Source organism: Mus musculus, chromosome 17 (genome assembly GCF_000001635.26).
Source record: "Mus musculus strain C57BL/6J chromosome 17, GRCm38.p6 C57BL/6J".
NCBI lineage: Eukaryota > Metazoa > Chordata > Mammalia > Rodentia > Muridae > Mus > Mus musculus.
In genome coordinates, this window is record NC_000083.6 from 82883756 (window position 1) to 82903562 (window position 19807).

The 19807-nt window shown below is 40.4% G+C and overlaps 2 long non-coding RNA genes across 3 annotated transcripts in view; one reads left to right on the forward strand and one right to left on the reverse strand.

The window, feature by feature from the left end:
• Positions 1–19807, reverse strand: part of Gm34265 — a 182994-nt gene that overhangs the window by 110254 nt on the left and 52933 nt on the right. The gene's annotated exons all lie outside the window — the stretch shown is intronic.
• Gm41629 overlaps positions 1–19807 on the forward strand; it is a 32025-nt gene that overhangs the window by 11920 nt on the left and 298 nt on the right. Inside the window, exon 2 of the long non-coding RNA XR_877018.1 lies at positions 7292–7380. This is a non-coding gene — a long non-coding RNA (predicted gene, 41629). The remainder of the gene's footprint in view (positions 1–7291; positions 7381–19807) is intronic.

Here is a 19807-nt window from a genome sequence, read left to right on the forward strand (position 1 = left end):
ACACACACATACACACACACACACACACCAATAGTGATCATAATAAATACAGAATTTTAAACCATAGGTGCTAGAGAAAGAAAGTCCTAGAAGCGTAGCCATAATACAGTGGTCACAGTGATCCACATGGCACAAGGGAAGCTTATGTGACAGATGTGACAGACACTTCATAAACGTGCTTTACTCTGTCGGCAAGAACAGTAGTCATAATCTGAATCAGGAAATAGATTGTTACTCATTTGCAGAGAGAAGACAGAATTAGTCAACTCCTATCTTGCTTTCCTCCTTACCCCTAAAAGGCACAGTACTGTCTTTTCAAAGGGCAGAGCACGCATTTTCTGCAAAGAATAGAAGCCAGGGACAGATGAGAAAACAGTAAGAGCCACTGGCTGTGGCTTTATACACATTGATGGTCCTGACCAGAGACAGAGCACCTGCAGATGATGTCAGAGCCAGAGCTCCAAATCTCAGAGAGATGAGTGTCAAGGGCTAGAGCTTGGCTAATACTGTCTCAGGTACCAAACAAGAAAATAACTGCAGCTTATAAAATTGGTAAATTATACACTGAGAATCTATGCTGCCAAGAAATAAACTGAACAAGCTGAAAAGTTAGTTGTCAGGAGAGAGAAGGACGGGGAGCCACAGCTAACACACACAAAAAGTAGTTGACAGTGGACACAACACGGTGGAAAAGCACATGGTTACAGTTTATAAAGGAACCTAAATTCAAGGGTGATTCAAAAATATAATATCTGTTTCATTTCAAATATGAAGCTTCGGGGTTCCTGCATGGAACCAGGATGAGAGACTCAGAACTTCCACTAGTCTTCAGATTCCCCCACTGCTATTTCTAGAGCCATGAAGGACTTCTAAAAAAAACCTGGTAATATACTGAAACACATTTGAAGATACACTAACATAGATAGCCTAGGCTAACATCTTCAACAGACCCATCTGTGGCCATGACAATGCAATGTCTGCAGGTCAACCATGGTAAGCTCCCCGCTCGCACAAGGATGTTATTAAGACAATGGACTCCAGAAAATCAAATAACCCCATTAAAAATGGGGCTCAGAGCTGAACAAAGAATTCTCACCTGAGGAATACCGAATGGCAGAGAAGCACCTGAAAAAATGTTCAACATCCTTAATCATCAGGGAAATGCAAATCAAAACAACCCTGAGATTCCACTTCACTCCAGTCAGAATGGCTAAGATCAAAAACTCAGGTGACAGCAGATGCTGGCGAGGATGTGGAGAAAGAGGAACACTCCTCCATTGTTGGTGGGATTGCAGGCTTGTACAACCACTCTGGAAATCAGTCTGGCGGTTCCTCAGAAAATTGGACATAGTACTACCAGAGGATCCAGCAATACCGCTCCTGGGCATATATCCAGAAGATGTCCCAACCGGTAAGAAGAACACATGCTCCACTATGTTCATAGCAGCCTTGTTTATAATAGCCAGAAGCTGGAAAGAACCCAGATGCCCCTCAACAGAGGAATGGATACAGAAAATGTGGTACATTTACACAATGGAATACTACTCAGCTATTAAAAAAATGAATTTATGAAATTCCTAGGCAAATGGATGGACCTGGAGGGTATCATCCTGAGTGAAGTAACCCAATCACAAAGGAACTCGCACACTATGTACTCACTGATAAGTGGATATTAGTCAAGAAACTTAGGATACCCAAGATATAAGATACAACTTGCCAAACGCATGAAATTCAAGAAGAACGAAGACCAAAGTGTGGACACTTTGCCCCTTCTTAGAATTGGAAACAATCACCCATGGAAGGAGTTACAGAGACAAAGTTTGGAGCTGAGATGAAAGGATGGACCATCTAGAGACTGCCATATCCATCCCATAATTAGCCTCCAAACGATGACACCATTGCATACACTAGCAAGATTTTGCTGAAAAGACCCAGATATAGCTCTCTCTTGTGAGACTATGCCGGGGCCTAGCAAACACAGAAGTGGATGATCACAGTCAGCTATTGGATGGGTCACACGGCCCCCAATGGAGGAGCTAGAGAAATTACCCAAGGAGCTAAAGGGAACTGCAACCCTATAGGTGGAACAACAATATGAACTAACCAGTACCCGGGAGCTCTTGTCTTTAGCTGCATATGTATCAAAAGATGGCCTAGTCGGCCATCACTGCAAAGAGAGGCCCATTGGACTTGCAAACTTTATATGCCCCAGTACAGGGGAACGCCAGGGCCAAAAAGGGGGAGTGGGTGGGTAGGGGAGTGGGGGTGGGTGGGTATGGGGGACTTTTGGTATAGCATTGGAAATGTAAATGAGCTAAATACCTAATAAAAAATGGGAAAAAAAGATATATGAAATGTCTTATGCTCCACATAAGAAAAATCACTCTATAAATTCTTGAACTGCTCATCATTACACATAAAGAACAAACATCCACCCAAGATATAAGATACAATTTGCTAAACACATGAAACTCAAGAAGAATGAAGACTGAAGTGTGGACACTATGCCCCTCCTTAGAATTGGGAACAAAACACCCATGGAAGGAGTTACAGAGACAAAGTTTGGAGCTGAGATGAAAGGATGGACCATGTAGAGACTGCCATATCCAGGGATCCACGCCATAATCAGCATCCAAACGCTGACACCATTGTATACACTAGCAAGATTTTATCGAAAGGACCCAGATGTAGCTGTCTCTTGTGAGACTATGCCGGGGCCTAGCAAACACAGAAGTGGATGCTCACAGTCAGCTAATGGATGGATCACAGGGCTCCCAATGGAGGAGCTAGAGAAAGTACCCAAGGAGCTAAAGGGATCTGCAACCCTATAGGTGGAACAACATTATGAACTAACCAGTACCCCGGAGCTCTTGTCTCTAGCTGCATATGTAACAAAAGATGGCCTAGTCGACCATCACTGGAAAGAGAGGCCCATTGGACTTGCAAACTTTATATGCCCCAGTACAGGGGAACGCCAGGGCCAAAAAGGGGGAGTGGGTGGGTAGGGGAGTGGGGGTGGGTGGGTATGGGGGACTTTTGGTATAGCATTGGAAATGTAAATGAGCTAAATACCTAATAAAAAATGGGAAAAAAAAAGAAAATCGGTGATTAAAAAAAAAAAGAACAAACATCCTAGAATGTAAAATGGTTAAAATTGGGTGTCTTACACACTGCATATCAAAAATTATTATGCTTCTAACCAGGAAGTTGTGCCGGTGCCTATTGTTCTGTGGAATACCATATTGAAGTCATGCTTTCACTATTATTTAAAAGGGAAATGATGATTCAAAATGACAGAAGCCACTTTTATTTGCTAGAAATAAGTAAGAGCTCTGGATTTTAAAGAATATTTGTAAGGCATGTAGGTACAACTTGCCAGTTAATATGGTAGAAATCGTCACAAAAGTAAATTGGATATAAGATGTCAGGAAGACTCAAATCTGCCCACAAATCATTTATTTATTTATTTAGCCTCATACCTATAAAAATGACATTCTGTCATGTTGTATTAAAAGATAAAACTAGCCAGGCAGTGGTGGTGCACGCCTTTAATCCCAGAACTTGGGAGGCAGAGGCAGGCAGATTTCTGAGTTCGAGGCCAGCCTGGTCTACAGAGTGAGTTCCTGGACAGCCAGAGCTACACAGAGAAACCCTGTCTCTAAAAATCTAAATAAATAAATAAATAAATAAATAAATAAATAAATAAATAAATATAAAAACACAGCTTTGGGGCAGTTTGGCATAAGAACCAGGTAAACTGTAGACACACAGGCATGAACCTGAAGTTGGATAGTGGGGTACAAATTAGCATAAAGAATAGTGGAGTCAGTCACTTCTTCCTTTGCCCCCAGACATGCTTCTGTATGTAGTGGCACCATAGGACTTGACATATAGTCAAGGAACCCCTGAATAATGGCCACATCTTGTTTACTTCTGGATTCTAGCACAGAGCTTAGATCAGTGATTGAGAAGACAGTGTTGCACAAGCCTTGGGCCCTGAGAACCAGCACTCCTGGTTCCCTCTGTATCTTACTAAACCTAAGTTTGTATACGTGATGGACACTAACCTGGAAATATGTGTTCTGGGTTATAAATAAGGCTCAATGCCCAATGTTATAACTAATGTTTCAACAGTTGAGAAGCAGAAAACGCTTGCTTACTTAAACCATCCATTGTTCATCAGCATCACCTGCCTGCCCATCCTAGATCTGATCTATAAGCATCCTGAGCATTTTTATCCAGCTTGAAATCCATAGTAGCTTGTGTGACCTTTGAGAATGGATTGGTTCTTCTTTTGGGAGAAAACAATCCTCTGAAGAGATGACATAAAAGAAAAGTCCGAATCTGCCCTGGGATACAGTATTGATGCTGATAGAGTTTCAACTGAGATGAGGACATGGTTCTCAACACTCCCAGCACAATAAAGTAACCAACCATCCAAGACCAAAAGCATTCCCAGAGATTTTGTAGATTTTTGATGTTGCTACCTGGTTTTTGCTTGTTTTGTAGATGTTTGCTATTGGTGCTTGTGGTGGTTTGAATAGGTTTGGCCCCCATGGATTCCTGTGTTTTAGTGCTTGGCCATAGAGAGTGGCACAATTAGGAGGTATGGCTTGATTGGAGTTTGTATGGAGATTGTTAGAGGATGTGAGTCACTGCGTAGGCAGGCTTTGAGGTCTCCTGTGCTCAAGTTCCACCAAGTGTGGAATCAGAGCCTCCTTCTAGCTGCCTACAGAAGACAGTCTCCTTCTGCTACCTTCAGATAAAGATGTAGAACTCTCAGCACCATGTCTGCCTGGATGCTGCCATGCTTCCCACCTTGATGATAATGGATTGAACTTCTGAAACTGTAAGCCAGCCCCAAGTAAATGTTGTCCTTTATAAGAGTTGCCTTGGTCATGGTGTCTGTTCACAGAAATAAAACCCTAAGATCACAATGGTAATGGTGGGGGGTGGGGGCAGCAGCAGCCATGGTGGTAGTGGTTGAAACAAGGTCCCACTGTGGAATCCAGACTATCCTGCCTCTGCAACCTAAGGACTGGAATCAAAGACTTGAGCCCCCACAACAGCTGGGGCATTCCATTTCTAAAGCTAGACTGTTCCCAACAGAGCACCTCTGTTTGCCTGGTACTGAATCATGTCCCAGAATATAAGTTTTTTCAGTGATAACAGGGAAAGTATCAAATTGGGACCAGGTGGTCACCCAAAAGCCAATATTCTCTTCACCATATAAATCCCATGCCGGTAACATCAATTTGATAAAATGTTGCTGATTCTGCCTCAAATACTTAATCCTGACAAGAGCCCTTTGATAATAGAGCATGACAGTTGTTCTTCTACTGTGTCCCCTGTGCAAGCCATAAAATTCTACCCAGTAATTATAACAAACAAAGGATCAAAACCAGAGTCTCAGTAGTCATGATGAATGTTCTAAGGAGAGTTTTCATGTGTTTTAATAATTAAATGTTTAAGAATCTGAGAAGAAAAAGATGCTAGTGATAGTGAGCATCAGAAAGGCAGTCCTATTACACACTGGGCTGTTAGTCCTATTGCATACTGGGCTGTTAGTCTGTGTCCAAACTAATCAAAACTTAAGTCATTGCTGCTAAGAAAGAGCCGTCGGAGGCTCACAAAATCATGCTGATTGCTTATCTTAGGAGTGGACTCAGAATGCCTTGCTTGGAGACACTCTTCTGACACTGTAATTACCCTGTAATTCCTATTATTCCAAGGAAGACTTCGGAGTTTCGTTTAACTCTCCTACAGAATTTTCCAACAATGGGAGCTATAGTTTTTGTTTTTTTGTTTTTTTTTTGGGTGGGGGGAAGAATGATTTACTTAATTGATGATTTTGGAAAAATTGGTTAGCTATTTAGAGAAAAAAATCTATAGCTCCTGTGCATAAGACAAATGTTGTGTATTTATATCTCTATATCTATAATATATCACATATAATGTATACTTACAAGTTAATATATATATTATTACAAATAACAAATAAATATATATTTACAAGTTAAGTGTAAAAATTAAACCACAAATATACAGCAGAATACTCACTTGCTGTTGGGATAGGAACATTTTTTATGAGAGTATGAAGAGACTTTTGTAAGGCAAAATGATATTGTTTTGTATGTTTTAGTCATCCAACAAGTATTTATTGGCCCACTGATTCTTTTAGGAGTCTGTCATAGAAAAACAATGGAAAAAAAAAGGTTAAAGACTTTTCTCCAGTGATGTCTGCCCCAGAATTGTTTGTAGTAATGTCAAATTGGAAGCAACCAGAGTTTCCCAGTGGTGGGGGGAATGGCTGAGTAAATTGTGATAAATGTATACAGTGGAGTATTATGAAGCCACTAATAATGTTTATGAAAATGTTTTAGTGGCACAGAAAAGTGCTAAAGATAAAATTTTCGCTATAGTGCTTTTTAACTTGTCCAAACAGGACTTGCAATTCTGGATTTATGATATCTCTGTTCATAGTAGTGTTAATATTCTTGCCCCCAATATCAACCAGTAACCTCATAAAGCCAGGTTGTTGGAGACAGTAAGAAAATATTGCTGGATTGGATGAATCTGATATCCACAAAGTGACAGATGGCCCATTTCAGGCTCAGGCACTATATGATCATAGCTCTTCTTCAAGACTCTTATCATCATACAGAAATAAGAACTGAGGAGGCTACAGTTATATGCCTTCCCTGGCTCCAAGGCCACAGAGCTGGTGTGAGGCAGAGCCCCAGCCTGGGTCTCTCCCACACCTTTCCTTGAGTCAGTTCCCTAACCCCTATGACAGATACACTGTTCAAATGCCCTGTTCCAGGGTCAGGGTATCATGTGGATCATACTGTACATATGAGGAGAGACTCATAGGCAAAGGAGGAGTGTCAAATTGCTCTACTAAAAGAAAAATAAACCTACCTTACAACTAAAGGTGACCATGTTAGTTTATAACTAAGGTATTTTCTATTCACCTATAGTTGACAAATTCTGAAACTTGTTATCTTAATCCAATGTGCCATAAGAAAGTCTGCTTCTTGACAGTCCAGAAGCATGTGTGTGTGAGCGCATGCATGAGCGCGCTCACACACACCCACAAAGCCAACAGTCCAAATGACAAAATCTCTCAGCTCACTTAAGGTGATAAGGACAGACAGTGTAACTTTAAAAGGAACTCAAAGAGGTATATTAGAAAGTACCCACATGAGGAAATGGACATGTGGTCTAAATACTCTCTTCAAAATACATTCTTAGTCTGTAGCGTTTTCCCCTCTTTGTGTCCTTTTTTTAGAAACAAACAAAGTGAAGTCAAAAAGAAACTTCTGAGACTTTCACTTGGGAAGTTAACATTCCAGATTGCTGTCCTTCCCAAGGATGCTGGTAAGTTGATTTACCGTCTCCTCGCCTGGCTTAAATCAGTGAAGAACATCAAGTACAGAGTCTAGATATCTTCAAAGACAAATTTACTATTGCAGAAGGTGATGCGACAAGCAGTCAAGGCTCCGATGCCCCCACTGTTAATAAATCCCCTTGAGTCCCTGAAACTTTCACAGACAGATCAGACAAATAGCAATTCCTCAGTCCTCAAGATTTAATGCTGTGAGGTCCTAACCCAGACTTAACATCATGATAGCCCTTCTTTGTATTTGGCAGACATTTCTGCCTCCTTTGCTCTTGAAGCACCCTGAGAACACACCCCCACCATCTCTCAGTGCTTTCATGTCCACAGTGGGCCCTGGTGACAGCAAGCCTTTGACATAAATACAGCCAGAATTTCTACAAACTTAGCATTTTGAAGAGAAATTGCATCACTACCTTTAAAACAAAATTTGAGAATTGCAAATTATTTCCTATGATTCCAACCTGAAAAATGATGGCATAAAATGATTCCATTCAAATAACAGCAAATACAGTTTTATAGAAAGATCATTAAAGAGAATTCTTTGTCAAATATGTAGGATGATGGGTGATATAAATATCAACCTGAGTTGATTATTACACAATGTATAAATGCACAGAAAAAAATCATATTTTACCTTATAAAGTTATACTACTATATAGTTTAAAAAATGGATTTCTGTACATCTGAAAGAACTCACATCAAAGCTCTTTTATCTTAAATTCTATAATTCTTTTTAATTTTTTCTGGCTGAACTAGTTATGCAAATTGAGTCAGGAACAGGAAGTCCTACCTAGATTATTCCAACTTCACTGAACAACTAAATAAAGAGCCTTTCTTGGCCAAGATTTGGTAGAAGACTCAAGGAATATATGAAGTTAAGACTGAGTTTTATGCAGAACTCTGTATCTGTGGTCCTTATTTCTCCAAATTGATACAAGTTTTTGGTTTTGTGCTGTTTTGGTATCTTGGCTCTTCTGGACACAATTATTAAAGCTTTAATTCAATTCAATTTCTGATTACAAATAAACATTAATGAGTGATGATCAAATGCATGCAAGAGAATGGGTTTTGCTCACACACAAAAAGAGCTCTAATTCTTCCTAGTCCATTCCAAATACAATTCATACTTTGATGCAATTAAAACAAGAAATGGTGGGCAACTATGGATGGCTGGGAGTAGGAGAAATGGTCTTCTTCCAGGCAGAACCCCCTGACTGGTTACACAATACCAACAGCTGGTCCTGAGTCACACACTTAAGTTTATACACCTGAACAGATTGAGGGTTTACACCTTCAATTTTAAGGATTTAAGGATTGGGTAGGCCCTTCCGGTCAGCACCAGCACTGGGTCACCTTGGTCGCAGAGTCGGTGGACATCCCCAAGGTCCCAAGTGGACTCTCCACGCAATCTTAGGACCAACTGTGAGTGGAACACAACTTCTGTTCCATTCCAATCTCGTGGGACCTGAGACAGCATTAGGGAAGCAGTAAGCCCAGCCTGACCAGGGTCACAAGTCCCTTCTGGTCAGTGCCAGCACCAGGTCACCTGGGCAAGGAATTGGAGGACACCCCCAAAATCCCTAAAGGACAGCTTCTGAGGCAGACCCCATTTCGGGCTCCAGACATCCAGGCACCTTCCCTGCCAGAGGACAGGTATCATCCCCACCCACTAGGGCTTTGCCGGTGCACCTGGGGAAGTCATCTTGGTTCCCGGATCCCTTCGAGACAAGTCTGAGCAGGTGAGAATATGGACTGCAGAAGCTACACAGATTCTGGGACAGGCCCTGTTTCTGACCTTTATCTTCTACCAGGAGGAAGTCTGAGTGCCAGATATCTATAAACCTTCCCTGCAAGAGGAGAGCTTGCCTGCAGAGAGTGCTCAGAGCACTGAAACTCAGAAGACAGCTAGTCTACCAGGTCTGGTGATAGAGGCTAACAGAATCACAAGAGGAACAAGCTCTAATCAGAAACAACTATAACAACTAACTCCAGAGATTACCAGATGGCAAAAGGCAAGCGTAAGAATCTTACTAACAGAAACCAAGACAACTCACAATCATCAGAACGCAGCACTCCCACCTCACCCAGTCCTGGGCACCACAACACACCCGAAAACCTAGACCCAGAATTAAAAGCATATCTCATGATGATGGTAGAGGACATCAAGAAGGACTTTAATAACTCACTTAAAGAAATACAGGAGAACACTGCTAAAGAGTTACAAGTCCATAAAGAAAAACAGGAAAACACAAACAAACAGGTGATAAAAATGAACAAAACCATATTAGACCTAAAAAGGGAAGTAGACACAATAAAGAAAACCCAAAGTAAAGCAACGCTGGAGATAGAAGTCCTAGGAAATAAAGCTGGAAACATCAGCATCAGCCACAGAATACAAGGCATGGAAGAGAGAATCTCAAGTGCAGAAGATTCCATAGAGAACATCAGCACAACAATCAAAGAAAATGCAAAATACAAAAAGATCCTAACTCAAAACATCCAGAAAATCCAGGACACAATGAGAAGACCAAACCTACGGATGATAGGAGTAGATGAGAATGAAGATTTTCAACTTAAAGGGCCAGCAAATATCTTCAACAAAATTATAGAAGAAAACTTCCCAAACCTAAAGAAAGACATGCCCATGAACATACACGAACCCTACAGAACTCCAAATAGACTGGACCAGAAAAGAAATTCCTCCCAACATATAATAATTAGAAAAACAAATGCACTAAATTAAGATAGAATATTAAAAGCAGTAAGGGGAAAAGGTCAAGTAACATATGAAGGCAGTTCTATCAGAATTACACCAGACTTTTCACCAGAGACTATGAAACCCAGAAGATCCGGGACAGATGTTATACAGACACTAAGAGAACACAAATGCCAGCCCAGGCTACTATACCCAGCCAAACTCTCAATTACCATAGATGGAGAAACCAAAGTATTCCATGACAAAACCAAATTCACACATTATCTTTCCATGAATCCAGCGCTTCAAAGGATAATAACAGAAAAAAATCAATACAAGGACAGAAACCACGCCCTAGAAAAAGCAAGAAATTAATCCTTCAACAAACCTAAAAGAAGACAGCTACAAGAAGAGAATGCCAACTCTAACAACAAAAATATTAGGATGCAACAATTACTTCTACTTAACATCTCTAAATATCAATGGACTGAATTCCCCAATAAAAAGACATAGACTAACAGACTGGCTACACAAACAGGACCCAACATTTCGCTGCTTACAGGAAACCCATCTCAGGGAAAAAGACAGACACAACCTCAGAATGAAAGGCTGGAAAACAATTTTCCAAGCAAATGGTCTGAAGAAACAAGCTGGAGTAGCCATTCTAATATCTAATAAAATCGACTTCCAACCCAAAGTTATTAAAAAATACAAGGAGGGACACTTCATATTCATCAAAGGTAAAATCCTCCAAGAAGAACTCTCATTTCTGAATATCTATGCTCAAATGCAAGGGCAGCCACACTCATTAAAGAAACTTTAGTAAAGTTCAAAGCACACATTGCACCTCACACAATAATAGTGGGAGACTTCAACACACCACTTTCATCAATGGACAGATTGTGGAAACAGAAAATAAACAGGGACACAAAAAAACTAACAGAAGTTATGAAACAAATGGATTTAACAGATATCTATAAAACATTTTATCCTAAAACAAAAGGATATACCTTCTTCTCAGCACCTCATGGTACCTTCTCCAAAATTGACTATATAACAGGTCACAAAACAGGTCTCAACAAATACAAAAATATTGAAATTGTCCCATGCACCCTATCAGATCACCATGGACTAAGGCTGATCTTCAATAACAACATATATACTAGAAAGCCAACATTCACGTGGAAACTGAACAACACTCTTCTCAATGATAACTTGGTCAAGGAAGGAATAAAGAAAGAAATTAAAGACTTTTTAGAGTTTAATGAAAATGAAGCCACAACATACTCAAACTTATGGGACACAATGAAAGCATTTCTAAGAGGAAAACTCATAGCTCTGAGTGCCTCCAAAAAGAAACTAGAGAAATCACACATTAGCAGCTTGACAACACACCTAAAAGCTCTAGAACAAAAGGAAGCAAATTCACCCAAGAGGAGTAGACGGCAGGAAATAATCAAACTCAGGGGCGAAATCAACCAAGTGGAAACAAGAAGAACTACTCAAAGAATCAACCAAAGGAGGAGCTGGTTCTTTGAGAAAATCAACAAGATAGATAAACCCTTAGCTAGACTCACTAGAGGGCACAGGGACAGCATCCTAATTAACAAAATCAGAAATGAAAAGGAAGACATAACAATAGATCCTGAAGAAATCCAAAACACCATCAGATCCTTCTACAAAAGGCTATACTCAACAAAACTGGAAAACCTGGATGAAATGGACAAATTTCTAGACAGATACCAGGTACCAAAGTTAAATCAGGATCAGGTAAATGACCTAAACAGTCCTGTATCCCCTAAAGAAATAGAAGCAGTCATTAATAGTCTCCCAAACAAAAAAAAAGCCCAGGACCAGATGGGTTTAGTGCAGAGTTCTATCAGACCTTCAAAGAAGATCTAATTCCAGCTCTGCACAAACTATTTTACAAAATAGAAGCAGAAGGTACTCTACCCAATTCATTCTATGAAACCACAATTACTCTGATACCTAAACCACAGAAAGACCCAACAAAGATAGAGAACTTCAGAACAATTTCCCTTATAAGTATGGATGCAAATATCCTCAATAAAATTCTCGCTAACCGAATCCAAGAACACATCAAAACAAACATCCATCCTGACCAAGTAGCTTTCATTCCAGGGATGCAGGGATGATTTAACAAATGAAAATCCATCAACGTAATCCATTATATAAACAATCTCAAAGACAAAAACCACATGATCAACTCATTAGATGCGGAGAAAGCATTTGACAAAATCCAACACCCATTCATGATAAAAGTCTTGGAAAGATCAGAAATTCAAGGCCCATACCTAAACATGATAAAAGCAATCTACAGGAAACCAGTAGCCAACATCAAAGTAGATGGTGAGAAGCTGGAAGCAATCCCACTGAAATCAGGGACTAGACAAGGCTGCCCACTCTCTCCGTACCTATTCAACATTGTACTAGAAGTTCTAGTCAGAGCAATTCGACCACAAAAGGAGATCAAGGGGATACAAATTGTAAAGGAAGAAGTCAAAATATCACTTTTTGCAGATGATATGACAGTATATATAAGTGACCCTAAAAATTCCACCAGAGAACTCCTAAACCTGATAAACAGCTTCAATGAAGTAGCTGGATATAAAATTAACTCAAACAAGTCAATGGCCTTTCTGTACACAAAGGATAAACAGGCTGAGAAAAAAATTAGGGAAACAACACCCTTCTCAATAGTCACAAATAATATAAAATACCTTGGCGTGACTCTAACTAAGGAAGTGAAAGATCTGTATGATAAGAACTTCAAGTCTCTGAAGAAAGAAATTAAAGAAGATCTCAGAAGATGCAAAGATCTCCCATGCTCATTTATATAGTAAAAATGGCTATCTTGCCAAAATCAAACTACAGATTCAATGCAATCCTCATCAAAACTCCAACTCAATTCTTCAAAGAATTAGAAAGGGCAATCTGCAGATTTATCTGGAATAATAAAAAACCTAGGGTAGCAAAAACTCTTCTCAAGGATAAAAGAACCTCAGGTGGAATCACCATGCCTGACCTAAAGATGTACTACAAAGAAATTGTGATAAAAACTGCATTGTACTGGTATAGTGACAGACAAGTAGACCAATGGAATAGAATTGAAGACCCAGAAATGAACCCACACACCTATGGTCACTTGATCTTTGACAAGGGAACTAAAGCCATCCAGTGGAAAAAAGACAGCATTTTTCAACAAATGGTGCTGGCATAACTGGCGGTTATCAGGTAGAAGAATGCGAATTGATCCATTCTTATCTCCTTGTATTAAGGTCAAATCTAAGTGGATCAAGGAACTCCACATAAAACCAGAGACAGTAAAACTTATAGAGGAGAAAGTGGGGAAAAGCCTCGAAGATATGGTTACAGGGGGAAAATTCCTGAATAGAACAGCAATGGCTTGTGCTGTAAGATCGAGAATTGACAAATGGGACCTCATAAAATTGCAAAGATTCTAGAAGGCAAAAGACACCTCCAATAAGACAAAAAAAGACAGATTGGGAAAGGATGTTTACCTATCCTAAATCAGATAGAGGACTAATATCCAATATATATATAAAAAAAACTCAAAAAGGTGGACTCCAGAAAATCAAATAACCCCATTTAAAAATGGGGCTCAGAGCTAAACAAAGAATTCTCACCTGAGGAATATGAATGGCTGAGAAGCACCTAAAAATTTTTCCGCATCCTTAATCATCAGGGAAATGCAAATCAAAACAACCCTGAGATTCCACCTCACACCAGTCAGAATGGCTAAGATCAAAAATTCAGGTACAGCAGATGCTGGCGAGGATGTGGAGAAAGAGGAACATTCCTCCATTGTTGGTGGGATTTCAAGCTTGTACAACCACTCTGGAAATATGTCTGGCGGTTCCTCAGAAAATTAGACATAGTACTACCGGAGGATAGCGCAATACCTCTCCTGGGCATATATCCAGAAGATCTTCCATCCGGTAAGAAGGACACATGCTCCACTATGTTCATAGCAGTCTTATTTATAATAGCCAGAAGTTGGAAAGAACCCAGATGCCCCTCAACAGAGGAATGGATACAGAAAAGGTGCTACATTTACATAATGGATTACTACTCAGCTATTAAAATGAATGTATTTATGAAATTCCTAGGCAAATGGATGAACCTGGAGGGTATCATCCTGAATGAGGTAACCCACTCACAAAAGAACTCACATGATATGCACTCACTGATAAGTGGATATTAGCCCAGAAACTTAGAATACCCAAGTAAAGGATACAATTTGCAAAGCACATGAGACTCAAGAGGAACAAAGACCAGGTTGTGGACACTTTGCCCCATCGTAGAATTGGGAGTGGAACGCCCATGGAGGGAGTTGCAGAGCCAAAGTTTGGAGCTTACCCGAAGGGGTGAACCGTCTAGAGACTGCCATATCCGGGATCTATCCCATAATCAGCCTCCAAACACTGACACCATTGCATACACTAGCGGGATTTTGCTGAAAGGACCCTGATATAGCTGTCTCTTTGAGACTATGCTAGGGCCTGGCAAACACAAAAGTGGATGCTCACAGTCAGCTATTGGATGGATCACAGGGTCTCCAATGGAGGAGCTAGAGAGAGTACCCAAGGAGCTGAGGGTATCTGCAACCCTATGGGTGGAACAACAATATGAACTAACCAGTGCCCCCTGGAGCTCGTGTCTCTAGCTGTATATGTATCAGAATGGCCTGGTTGGCCATCAGTGGAAAGAGAGGCCCATTGGTCATGCAGACTTTATATGCCTCAGTGCTAGGGAACTCCAGGGCCAGGAAGGGGGGGGAGCAGTGGGAGAAAGGGTGTGGGGGACCTTTGGGATAGCACTGGAGATGTGAATGAAGAAAGTACCTAATTTTTTAAAAAATCAAAAAAAAAAAAAAAAGGATTGGGGAGGCGGTATTCCTAACACCAATTAAAGTAAAGGGGGCCGTGAATCTGAGGGAGAGCAAGGAGGTGGTCCATGAGAGGGGGTCAGAAGGAGAAAAAAGAAGGGAGAAATAATGCCATTATCTTTTCATTTCAAGAACAAAAAAAATATTTTTAAGAAATAGAAGATACTTCAGGAGCAAAGGAAAGTTAAGAAGTTAAGAAGCAGTTAAGAGCACTTGTTACTTTTGGAGAGGACCCAGTTTCAGTTCCTAGCATCCAAGATGAAGAGGAGGAGGAGGAAAAAGGGAAGAAAGAGGAGGGAAACAACAAGGAGGAGGAGGAAGAAGAGGAGAAGGAGTTCAGGATTTTGAGTCTTACAATGGAAGATTGAACATCATAGCTGGTCCACGCTCAGCTTGAAAGTCCCTGTGACTGAAAGCTTACCAAACGCAAATGGCTAGGGATAAAGGGGTTGTAGAGCACTAGGGGAAAGAAAGAGGTGAGTGATCAACTTTCATCCCTTTGGTTGATGTCAACTGCTCCTTCAACTCAAACTTCCAGACCCTGTTCAACTAACTCCTTCTTCTCTCTTCTGCTTAGCTAGCACATCTCGAAGTTTACCCCTAGTTTATTTCAAGCTACCCTCAAGGTGAGCAGTGAAAATGAAACAAAAATTAATTTTTAATTATGCTTTGAAATTACCAAATTAAAGTATGACTATATACCTGAACATAGCAAACAAAAGAAGAAATAAAAATGACTAAGAAATATCTCAAATGTGTTCATCATCCTTAGCATTTGGCAGAACATGAATTAAAACTACCCATCAAATTATCAATAGAGTGGACTCTAGTGTTTTCAGTTATCTTGCTGTCTTAATATATGATACTGTATTTCCAATTATGTCTAGCTATGGTCAGTCAAGAGTGACTGTTCTCTTTTGATATCTTGATGCACTTCTATATGAAATTGAGAATGCCCCAGCATCAGGTAGAATTTGGGCTACAGTTTGGATCACCTGAGGTATTTCTCAAAATCATTTTATTTAATAACATCCATATAAATGATAAATTAGGAAAAATATTTTTAAAAAACTACCCATCAAAATGGTTGAGATCAACAAAATGCCGACAAGAAATGCTGGCAAGGGTTTGGAGAAAAAGAAATCCTCATTCATTGTGGGTGGGATTGAAAACAGGAGCAAACACTCTGGAAATCAGAGTGGAGAATCCTCAAAAAGCTAAAATTGAATCTTCCATATGACCCAGTACTCCCTCGCATATGCCCAAAGGGCTCAACACCCTACTCCACAGATACTTGCTAATGTTCATTGGCTAAACTCACAATCCCTAGGAGATGGCAACAACCCAAATGTCCTTCTGCTGATGAACAGATATTGAAAATGTGATCTATTTACTCTAAGGAATACTATTCAACCGTGGAGATAAGTGAAATTCAACACTTAATGGGTAGATCTGGAATTTACTATATTGTGAAACAACCCAAACCCAGGAAGACAAATGCTGAATGTTCTGTCTCATCTGTGATTCCTAGATCCAAATATTGAGATGCAAGTATATAACCTGGGGTCACAGAGATCAGGACAGTAAAGAAGATACTATGGAGGCAGAGGAGATCAAGAGAAGAGAATAGCAGGTGACATGAAAGGCTAAATGGGACATTAACTGGAGATAGAGGAGGGAAGAATAGAAACAAAATGGGGAGATGAGGGATAAATGACACTGAAAGAAAGTCTGAAAAAGAGATAAGGAATTATCATTATATTGTTATTATTTTATATTTACCAAAAATTATATGTAATACATGCACGTGTGATATTTATGGAGTAGATACAGATATGTATCTCCCTCTCCCACTGAGTCTGCTGATTAGGAATTCTGATGCAAGACTGTCCTCTAGATATCACATGGAAGCTAAATACCCATGAAATCTCATCAGCATGGTTGCCTAAACAAGACCTGAACGATTCCAACACCAGTTGACATGCCAATAGGATGGGGAAAGTCTCATGAGGCCCAGCCTTAGACAGGAGCAATTAATCACTGCTGAGAGAGAATCGGTGTCCTCCAGGGATGACCTCCCCCAACTGGTTATTCAATACCAAATGTTCAGCCCCAAAGACATATGTGTACACATAACACCAAACAGGGTCAGCAGACTATACTTGTATATTTAGTATCTTGTGTATCTGTATGTGTATATAACAATGATAAATTTAAAATGCCATGATATTGGGAGGAAGAACAGGAAATGGTATAGAGATTAGAGGGGAAAGAGGGATAGGAAATAATACATTTTAAGCAAAGATAAAATGTAAAAACAGCAAGCGTGACTGCTGTTTGAACAGCTACATGGGAAACCTTGCTATGTGAGAGAGGCTGTTATTCTCACCATCTGGGATTACATGTGTGTTTCAGTTCTCCGTACTAAACCTGTCACTCACTAGCCTGATTCAAGGAAGCCCGAAAAGAGAATCTGTTCCTCTCAGAGTCATGAACTCTTGCTCATTCTCCCTTCAGCTTCAGCTGCCTTGGAAAAACTGCTGAATCACAACCTTGTTCTCCAGGCAAAGAAACATCTGGTTGCAAATTTCTTAGGCTCTGTGCCTCCATCCCTTCTAGTCTAGCCCAACCAAACAGATGTTCCTGCCCCTTAGTTGTTCCAAAGAAAACACATACTCTTTCATTTTCAATCATCTTGTTATCTTCATGTGTCTGTTAATAGCTCTTCTCTAAAAAAAAAGTCTGAGCCAAAGAAAGAAGTCGGGCATTCTGGAGCAGTGCAAAACCAGTGCTCTGCTGTTAAAAGACTGGACCGGAGTGTCTGTCAAGAACTCCGAAGCTCTATTGTCTGCATTCAGCCCCTCCTACGTTCAGAGCCAGCCAATTGTCTGTCCAAGGAGTTGGCTACATCTGCATCAGGCAGCATAAGATGCATGATGTGGAGAGAGTCCAGAGAAAAGGCAAGAACATCTGCTGAAAGTTAGAAACGCACATGTGTTAAGCGGTGATAGAAGAAGCTCAAGTCTGTTTGACTTTCTAAGTACCATGATTTTGACCACAATTACTCATTTCCTATGGTCATGATATGCTAGTGTTTACTATACATGAAATGTACGCTGGGCTTTGCTGTACCAATTAGTGGCAGTATACTGTAAATTTCTGAGCCCAGGTTAGACTCCAAAGCCCGCTGTGAAACCACTCACATGATCAGTGGACAAAATCAGGTTAAGGCTGGAAAATGAGGAGAAGACTATGAACAGCACCCAGGGCTTGGGAAGCCTGCTGGTAACAAGACCCCATTAGGACTCTCTGTACTGGGAGAAGAACAGCAGCATGTAGGTTAGTAGCAGCATAATGTTTGTACATAGTGCTGGATATATCAGCAGAGTCTGTAAACCCTGCAAGAAGCCCAAGAGCCACGAGGAATCTAATGGACCTTCCAGACGCTCAAAGCTACAGAAGGAGGGACCAAAGCACACACACTTGGTCAACATCAAGAGAATAAGGGGAGATCATTGAGCCATGCTAAGAAGGTTACAATGACTATCCAGACTTGCATGGGGCACATGGTTCATAAAGTAGGTTAGTAGGTTCAGAAAGAGGCATGGAGACTCTATCGACCAGGAAACCAGATGCATTGGTCCAAAAAATATCATAATATTTGAACTATTCACAAAAATAAGCAAGTGAAATCAGTTGATAGAGAAGTCTAAAAAGTGAAAAAAAAAGTTATAAGACCAAAGAAATACAAGCAAGAACTCAAAAAGGGACGACTCTAGACATGGCAACTCTCAGCCCTCTGACAGCAACCATAGCCTGAGAGTGAATGGATGTCTGACCCCTGGGTCTGCTCTGGGTGACCTCAAAGCAATCAAGGATGCCAGTGAGCTAGGTCTAACATATTATATTAACAGGATGCTCCCAAAAACTGGACATGAATTTACTCTGTCACTGATTTCCTTAAAGGTTATTACCTTGGCTATAATTAAAATATTTTAATGCCAAATTAAACATAAAAGGCTGCCTGGGATACAGAAGAAAACAGCATAGAAAGTTAATCTTGTACTTTTTGCCAAATAATATGTCATTTGTGCCAACACGTAGTGGGCAGTGTACTGCATGATCTGGATCCCAAGAACCCCATGGAGATCAGGAGAGAACAAGGAAGTACGTCTTTCTGTTCTCCTGCCTTGGTTTTCAGATGGTTTCAGACTGACTCTCAGTCCTCCTCCCTTTCTTCCACTGCCTGATGTCTTCAGCCCTTTCTCTCCTCTGTCCGATGAGACAGCACAAATAACTGAAGCATAACTTAAGCAAGTGAACAACTAAAGCAAGCACTATACAAGCTTATAGATTATTAAGGGAAAGCAGAATTGAGAGACAAAGAAATATTCAATATCGCTAGACAGTGACCTTGAAGGCAGGAGGGGTGCACAAAAGAAAACGTCACCCCACAGAGCAATGGTCTTCAGTGGCAGGCATGAGATATCTGAACCACAAACTAGAATCTGTCTCGCCCCTCTGGAAGCCTGAGAGAAGTAATGAACAGAGGGAAAGAAGTGTTCTGATTGGCATTGGGGATCACTATGGTCTTATGAAGTTTTATAGGCATTTTTAGCCGTAAAATACATCTCAGAGCTGAGATGCAAAGTTGGGGAAAAGGGAGAAAACTGGGCATTTTGGAAAATGAATCTCAGTTTCAGAAATACAATGCAGGATATTTGTCTTAGAATCCGTGGGATTCAGCTATACTATTTATGATGGACATCACGAAAACTCA